Genomic DNA, 8,933 nt, shown 5'->3' on the forward strand with positions numbered 1-8,933 from the left:
GAAATTGGCAATGGTTTCATGCATTATTCTGTGTGGATTTCATCCTCGAGAGAAGTATTATTTTTATCATGTGGCAGTTAGGATGCGTCAATAGTGTAAATGGACGATGTGTCTTCTTTCGTTTCCCGTTTTATATTGCTGGAAGGGATAGTTATGGCCCTCGTTACTGTGCAAAGGTCACCAAGCACCAGTAGTTCTGTAAGTGAAACAGTCAACTGTTTTACTATATTATTAATTTTAGATCATATTTTAGTTGTAATTTCCATTCATTGGTGAATTAAAACGTATGTGGAATAGTAAACAAACGCTTTTTGAGAGAGAAGTACTCTCTGGGATGTATTGAATCCGTGCCCTAGTAAGGGCAAATTAACGACTATGAATCCATTCTAACATTCAGTATCGGTTTTCTGCTTGCTTCTATTCTATGTAATCCCTATAAGTTTCTATTTTGATTTATTTTGGAAATTAACACTTCGTAATGTCCTAGTTATGCTTCATTTGTTTATAATTTATCGAAAAGACAACATTATATGCCATTCAACTAACAATATTTGTCATAACAGTGTTACCTATGGTTATTGAAGGCAGGGATGTACGCATGATACTGTATGTTCAGTTTAATATCAGATTGTTTGTTTTAACATTATTTTGTTTAAACACAAACAAGCCAAATATGCACAAATGCATTATTGTGATCATTTGCCGAAGTCCTTACGTATATTTTCATTTTTTATCTTTGATTTATAATATCAGCAATGATACCGTTTAGCTGAAGGAGTAAGTGTTTTATGTCTTGTTACGGCACTGCTCCATGGGACTCCACTCTGAGTATATATTATAGAGTTTATTAGTGCATTCATGGTCTGTATACTTTGTGTTTACAATATTCACGACCTCTAGCTGTAAAGGATAGCATGAAAAGTGTTAATGGGTCGATTTTGCCAAATGATTACAAATTGGGATTGGAGGAGGGCACTCAGAAATACCCACTATTTGAATACATTTTGGCATCAAAACAATGTAGAGTAAATATAGGAGTTACTTGTGCGTGTATATGCAGGAAGTACCGTTTTAGTTTTAAAAAAAGTCCCTTTAATAATCCATTCCTTAGTTTACTGGTTATCCGTCCAAATTTAAAAAAAAAACACCTCCACCATGCAGAAAGACTGTGTGGACAATTATTAAACACATTCAAAAAGGGTGCACATGTGCTAAAGAGTAAGTTTCTCTTTGTGTATATTATTTGTATATGTATTAATGCTGAGTGATGCTAGATTATCTAGCTGATTGTCAGTGCCTTTAAGTGCCAAAAACAACATGACCAGCATCCAGTGGTTTGAATGAATTCTTCCAATGCTTTGGTATATACTACTATCTGTTCAAACCAAAGGCAAATTGATATGTGTTATTATTTACACTCCAGATGGATGATTGAAACCTCCATTTTCCTCTTCCTTTAAACCATTAAATTAAATTATTTTTACAATCGCATAAGAATAATGACTCGAAAATATGAACATAGATGATTCTGCATTCTTTAAACACTGCTTTAACATTTAGGGTAATTAAATAGTGGAATCAAAGAAATGTTTGTGTACGAGAGCTATTTTTATCCTCCAAATAGAGAAGAAAGTCATAGTGTTTGAAGTAAAACTCTCTAATTGGTGTACACACTGATCACTGAAACTCTAAAACTGTGTTTGGATAGTTTCATATTGGTTAGAAAGAGTTGAAGAATAGTGGCTATGGTTTAGTGTTCCACATTTGATAATGTAGTTGGTGGGAATAAAGAATCTCTGCCAAACATTCATTAGCGATGACAGTTGGATGAGGATACATAATGAAGGCACAAGCTAGTTATATGGTTGGGAAAATATAATGCTTCAAATAAATATGGTTGGCATTATTATTTAATTTATTCTTGCAGTGTAATTTACTCCTCCCAAAACAATCGGAGGAATTTTATGACTCTGATAAATTCTCCAGCTTCGAAATTTTAATTTTGATGACCTGGAAAATAACTAAGCAGTGCATTGTATGTCATTGTGCAAATGAGCTATTAAATGTGATTATACTAGCTAATAATATTGCTGTTGTTATTAGGGAAAGAGACTGTTCGTTATGGTTGTTTGCAAAGTTAATGGTCATTGTTCGTCATAGTGATTCTCCACCAATATGTTTATTATATTTTTAAGCTGAGCAGTTTGAGTAAAAAAAATGGAGGTTCCTTTCAAAACGCATTTGAGGTTTTGAAATGGGGTGGATAAAACGGAAAATATTTAATTGAGTTTTAGTGGAACAAGATATAACAAGTAGATGAGAAAATAATTTGTGAAAAACGAAGTGTTTCCAAGAAACTGCAGGAGATACCGCTGCAGTAACTTTTGACTGTGTCATTTGCTGACAAAGTAATCTGCATTCCGGTCAAGGCAAATGATTTTAATGCTCCAAAATTGCTGCATTGTACAAGTGTTTCTGTTGTGAGGGATTTCTAAACAGATCTACTCTGGTGACTGAGTTTTAAGGGACTAAAATTTACTATACTCAGCTGATGCCTATCATAATTATCAGTTCCTGATACCAGAACAATAACAGAGTAGTAAAGCAGCATTCCCTGAAACATTTAAGTAAACCAACACCATTCATTGAAAATGAATGGCCTCAGTAATTAGTTGTTGATGTTGTTATTGATGAAGAGGGTGTTTATGATTTGTTCATTTTGATGGAGGTGTAATGAAGAGATTGATTCTGCATCTGGCCTTTCAGCCTTGACTTTCCTCTTTCACTTCAAGATTCCTTCTATTTGCATTTGTCCCTGTCTTTTCTCCTTAGAAATCAATGACCAAGAAAGTGACCCCAGAGAGATCAATGAAATTATGTATAGTACATAGAATGATAGATACTATGAAGAAATAAAGGCCTGAAACTGTTGTAAAAGATTATCGTCTAAGCTAGTTTTGATATTGGTCATTGGTACAAAATGCTTTAATTTAGTATTGCAAACTCTTCTTCAATTCCTCATATTTTATCCCTATCTCATTTCATCCAACATGGCTATTTTTCCTGCTCCTACGTCGCCTGCCTAGCATTCTCCCTTCTATCACAATTTTCATCTTTCCATCCCCAAGAGAACTGCTCTGCGTACCCTTTGGATATATCCAAAAGAGGCAAGAAAAGGGTACGCAAAGGGTATATATACTGGCAACGCTCTCACATCCTTCATCATGCCTGGTTCTTTGTTTTTTTTCCTTCCATCCATTTTACATTCTCAATCCTTCCCCACACCCACGTATGAAAAACCTCCTTTTATGGCTGTCATCTTGCTTTAACAATCAAGTTTTCCCCCAATACAATCCTGCACTCTATTGTAATACAGAAGTATTAATCCCAGTATATCATGGTATATTTGAGTCCATAGCTCGATATGGCATTGTCTGCTGGGGAAGTTCAGCAAATGGAAACATCAATAGAATACTCACACTTCAAAAACGTGCGTTAAGGGTTATATTTAAACTAAATGCAAGAAAATCCTGCAGGGAGTATTTCAAATGTCACAAAATCATGACCATTCCCAGTATATATATGTATAATGTGATATTGTATGCCTGCACGAAAACACCTTCACTGATCAGAAATAGGGACGTTCAAAAGTGCGACACCAGGGGCAAGGAAAATCTTCATAATGGCCATTGTAGCAGTACTAAAAAAAACCCCAGAAGTTTCAGGAAGACTACTGTTTAATCGGCTTCCTGAAGAGTTAAAACGAATACTCCCCCAAGAAAATAAATTTAAAAAAATGTTAAAACATTTCTTTTTAAATAATGTTTTTTATAGCGTCCAAGAGTACACAGAAAGAGCCAATGTAGGAAATTCAACTTTTTTAAATCCTTAATACTCATATATGTCATGTACATTATTATTCCTAAGAACCTGTATACAATTGATGTAATTGAATTTTTGACGAAGCCCATACAATTATGTATTGTTCTATGGCGAATAAAACTATCTATCTATCTATCTATCTAACTCCACATCAGTTTTTGCTTATCTTTTCTTAGTATCCTCATCCAGTGCTCCTATCGTCAACCCTCTTTTTGTGTAAGCTTCTTCACATTTCTTTTTATTTTGTCCCAACCACTCTGACTTTTTTGTACAAAACACTTCCAAAAGATGTAAACTGCTCAACCTGCTCTAGATTACGCCTTCCAATGTTAATGTTTAACTTTTCCTTCCTCTTTCACTAGAACCTCACGACCTTTGTTTTGTTAGCATTAATCTTATCCTATGCCTATCCACTTGATTTTATAATGTGCTTAACAATGATTGTGATCCCTTAGATAATTGGCTAACTAAACCTTGATTATATGCAAATCTAAATGATTTAATGAATTCCCCACAGACTGTCATTCCTATATCCAGCTCTGTCATTCCTCTATCATGCCTATCCACTTGATTTTATAATGTGCTTAACAATGATTGTGATCCCTTAGATAATTGGCTAACTAAACCTTGATTATATGCAAATCTAAATGATTTAATGAATTCCCCACAGACTGTCATTCCTATATCCAGCTCTTCCCTTGCCAATTAAATTAATTCCTCTGAATATATATTTTGAGAAACATACATGGTATTGGACTACACAGTCTTACTTTTTTTCTTAACTTGGCTCATCCTAACTCTTCATCCACCACATGCACCTGAGCAATCTTAGACATGAGAGCTAAGTCATCTATCCCTGCATTATACTCCTTTTTCCTTTAATAAATTCATTTAATCTAGCAAATTTATTCTTTCGTATGTTAAAAAGCACCTTGCACTAATACCATTTTACTAATCCATGCTATAAAAGCATACCGTTTGTTGAAGTCAATTTCTTTCCCTTTGCTGTTTACATTATCTATGGAAATTTTAGTTTCCTGAAAACCCAACAGCTTGTGTAAAGCAGATAGTGCCTAGATTTGTTCCCTAAATTTGAACTTGGGGACACCTTTTAAGCTTCTCCAAATCCTCTTTATACTATTCTGTTGTGCCTCATGATAAATGTTCATATTGGGATTAAAAATCCACCCTAATCCATCTGAAGGCAGTGTTGATTGATGAAAGTGGAGCCAATCCTGTTCCATGAACTGCAGGTTTACCCTGTGAAATTTGCTCATGGTCAGTTTTCCCTATGCTCTTCCAGGAAGATAAGATACCCAAAAAGTCAGAAAACTTGAATTAGTGTGTCCACAGTCATTCAGATTTGAATGTAAGGCAACTGATCAGTAGCTGAACCATCTATCCACTTAGCTACCAGACCTCTCAGGATTAAAAGAAAAAAAATTTTTTTTGCTTGCTTGCTGTAATAACAAATATATCATCTCTACATTTGTTGAACAAAAATCAACATCGTTAAATGAAGAACACAATGTATGTTTCCACTGTTCTTTATTTTCGTACTACTAATGAATAACTGATCATAGCACTTTTCCACTTGATAAAATTTTCATCAAAATATCATCAGGTCCAGATGATGATGCAATAGATCAAAACCCGGGCGTAAAATAAAAATGTTATCAAGTGGAAAAGTGCTACGATCAGTTATTCATTATGTTTGAATTCCTCTGCATCATGCCTGAAGCTACCCAATTTGTTCATATAACTAGTTTCTACGCTTAGGCATCATTATCAGGTACAAATTAATCAAGTTGTGGTCCATTTATTACCATTCATGAGGGAGAGGGGGAATAGAGGAGAAAAAGGTGGGGTTGCGATCGGTATAAATGGGAAGGGAGAGAGGGGTGTTGAGCGTCAGGAAAGGTGATTGGTGGGTTCACAGTGGGGCAGGGTTGTGTGGGTTTTTCTGTGAAGGAAAGGGATACTTCCAGGATCGGGGAGAGGTATTTAAACAATAAATAGTTAACCAAATGACGCATTTTTAAATTCTTTATGATATTTAGCACCTCCCGCTTGTCCACCTCATTCCTTGGTCCATCTGGTGTATGAGGTCTGGGTTGAAATGACTCCCATGGGTTTCTTCCCATAGATGCTCGGCGAAGTGAGATTGCTTGAGGTCGCAATTTCTGAAACAGCATCTATGTTCCTCAACCCGTGTTTTTAATGATCTCCCCATTTGGCCTATGTGTGGCCTTTGGCATATGTAGTCCTTACAAGTTTACTTATAAATGCCTCTTTTATTTTGTGTACCTATTTTGTCTTTTGTAATATTCAAGAATGATTTTTAGTTATTCGTATTGTAAAAAGCTCTACAAAATTTTTCCCTTGGAAAGAGGTTGGCTATCTTTTGTGAAATCAATCCATAACAAGGGAGTTTACACCATTTGTAACCTTTTCCATCCACATTAACTGGTTTATACAAAAGATCGTTTGCTTTAAAGGAACATTTTCTTTGAAGTATTTTTTCAATTAAATCTTCTTTATAGCCATTTTTCATTGCTAAATCTTTAATCGTTTTAAGTCCTTGAAAAAATTATTTTTGGAAAGAGAAATGGCCAACAGTCTGTTTAGTAGGAAATGATAAGTGGAAAGCTTGTGAAATATGTGATGGCGGTAGTTGAAGGGGATGATGTCTGTGGTGGTACTTTTCTGGAAAATTGCAATTTCAAAGCCCCGCCCCTTTCTCGACACTGTGATATCTAGAAAATTTAGTTCATTATTTTGTTCTTTCTCACAAGTGAAACTGATTTTTTCACATTGGGAATTTAGGGTGTTCGTAAAATTTTCCAACTGCCTTTCAGTGCCTGTCCATTTAGCAAAATTAAATTTATGAAAATAAATATTGTACAAAAATAAGAACAGTGGAAATATGCATTTTGTTCTACATTTAATGAACATGAACTTCCACAAAGTTGAGCCTGAAATAATTGAATACACAGAAATCAACATGTTCAACCTGGGTTTGTTTTTATTTGTTTCGCTAAAATATCCAGGTTATGGTTATTATGTTTGATTTCCATATTCTGTCTCCTGTGAACTTGATCTTGAGAATTGTTTAAGTACAAATGTAAACTTTTGTTACGTTGGGAATTCAATTCTTTTATGAAAGTAGGTGATGCAATAAATACTTGGTCGTCATTTCTTACTCCTCTACTCTTATTGTGTCTATAAATCTCCAACAATGTGGTAAACTGCAGCCGATAAACACTTTCTAGTGAAATATATGTAATATTGAGTAATTAGGAAATGTTGATGCCTTCAGTTTTTTTCTTAATGTTCATTGAGTTGTTGCATTGGCATATCATCTTACGTTCTTGCTGTTTCATTTGGGCATGATATGTTCCTTCATTTGTGAACTTAAACAAAACATTTATTTCTACTGTAATTCTAGCATCTGAAATTCTTAATAGTAGAATTACTTTTTGCTCACTACTTACACCAATAGAAAGCCCTGAAAGTACCAACCCAGTTATCTTAGTGAGTGGTGTTGTCATCGGCTAGGTAACCAATAGGTATTTGGTTGAGAAATTGCTGTAATTCTCTGCTACAATGTTTTCAATCGAATCATGTTTGGTATATTTGTGGAAGAAGATAGAATGAGTGAGGAATGAATGAAATTCTGGAAACGATTTTGAAGATGAATTTTCTTTGCAGGATTCTGGAGCTGGAGCATCTGTGGATGAAGAGGAAACCACGCCTCCTAGTCGTTCACCTGGGAGAAGGTTAGTCAGTGAATCCTATTTAATATTTCAATATTTTCCAAACCTTTCATGGAAATGAGTGTCCAGGGTCTTGGAAAAATACATCCTCAGCTACTCTACATTTTCTGTTCCCTTCAAAATTAAGTGTTAGAAATATTGTTATTGCAATGCAATAAGTTCAGTGTGTAACAATCGTTTGCCTTGATCAAGACTAGAACCCAGATCCCCGGTTATGCTATAAAGTATCCCGATCAGGGTTCAAATCCTGGTCAAGGCGAGTTATTTTTACATTCAGAAATTGTTCTATTGTAATGCTCATTAGCAGATGACTCTATTGAAAGTTACTGTTGCGTATCTCCTGCATTTTCTCTGGACTGGATTGTCATGGTATTAGTTTTTTTAGTTTTTGGACATTTTGATGTACTAGGGGTCTTTACATGTCCTGTTATTTCTATTTTTATCTTCTAAAATATTCACCCAGAAAGTCATATTTTTATGTTGTTTATCCTATTTTGTTAATACTATAATATATTTAGGGCAAATATTAAAGTCATTGTGCTATTTTATTATCTTGCCAAGAGAAAAGCTTTCTTTTATTTCATTTTTTTTGTTGGGTTTAAATGTTTGGTCATTTATCTTCACCATAATCATTTTCCAGTGATGTTATTTTTTCTCTGTATACTTATATTGGGATATTAGTTGTCTGAACATCATTCTGTTTTTTCTAGTTTGTTTGTGTTGGTTTACTATGCTTTTCAATATTCTGGTACCGCTAAATATTTGGTATACATTGACTTTGATGTTTGCTTGCTCGCTGATATGCTTTGTTGTGTTTGAGTAACCTCTAACTCCTTCCTTCTGCTCATGTGCAATAATTTCATTGAATGTTATCACCGTAATAAATTCTTTTTTGAGAATTCCTTTCAACTCTCCTGACCTAATAAAGTGTGAACTGTTATAATTTACACATGGATTTTAGAAGTTTACACTCCCTTCATCAAGTTGAAAATCTGAATTCCCTTCTTGCCTCAGTTATTTTTGTCCTTCACATGATGTTTTTGGCGACATTGTTAACGAGTCATCACACGTTCAGAGTGCATTTTTCCTTTTGTTAAGAGGCATCTTCTTTCTTTCTCTCTCCCTCTCCATTGCGCAGCCTTGGTGAATGCTATTTTGCAGCAAAGGGGAGTTCATCAGCTTCATCTCTGCCATGTCACCTGTCCATCAGTGCACCACCTCCTAAGCATGTAACTGTGGACATAGGGCCTCTAAATGGGGGTGGGAGGGGTAGGT

The 8,933-nt window shown here is 34.9% G+C and overlaps 1 long non-coding RNA gene across 1 annotated transcript; it reads left to right on the plus strand.

Moving 5' to 3' along the window:
* LOC139692215 (uncharacterized) lies at positions 1–8,908 on the plus strand. Its single transcript, XR_011701719.1, has 3 exons — positions 1–198; positions 7,594–7,661; positions 8,797–8,908. It is a non-coding gene; the product is annotated as an uncharacterized lncRNA (long non-coding RNA).
* Positions 8,909–8,933: the final 25 nt, after the last annotated feature.

This window comes from Hetaerina americana, unplaced genomic scaffold (genome assembly GCF_022747635.1).
Source record: "Hetaerina americana unplaced genomic scaffold, ioHetAmer1.1.p SCAF_4, whole genome shotgun sequence".
In the NCBI taxonomy this organism is placed as follows: domain Eukaryota; kingdom Metazoa; phylum Arthropoda; class Insecta; order Odonata; family Calopterygidae; genus Hetaerina; species Hetaerina americana.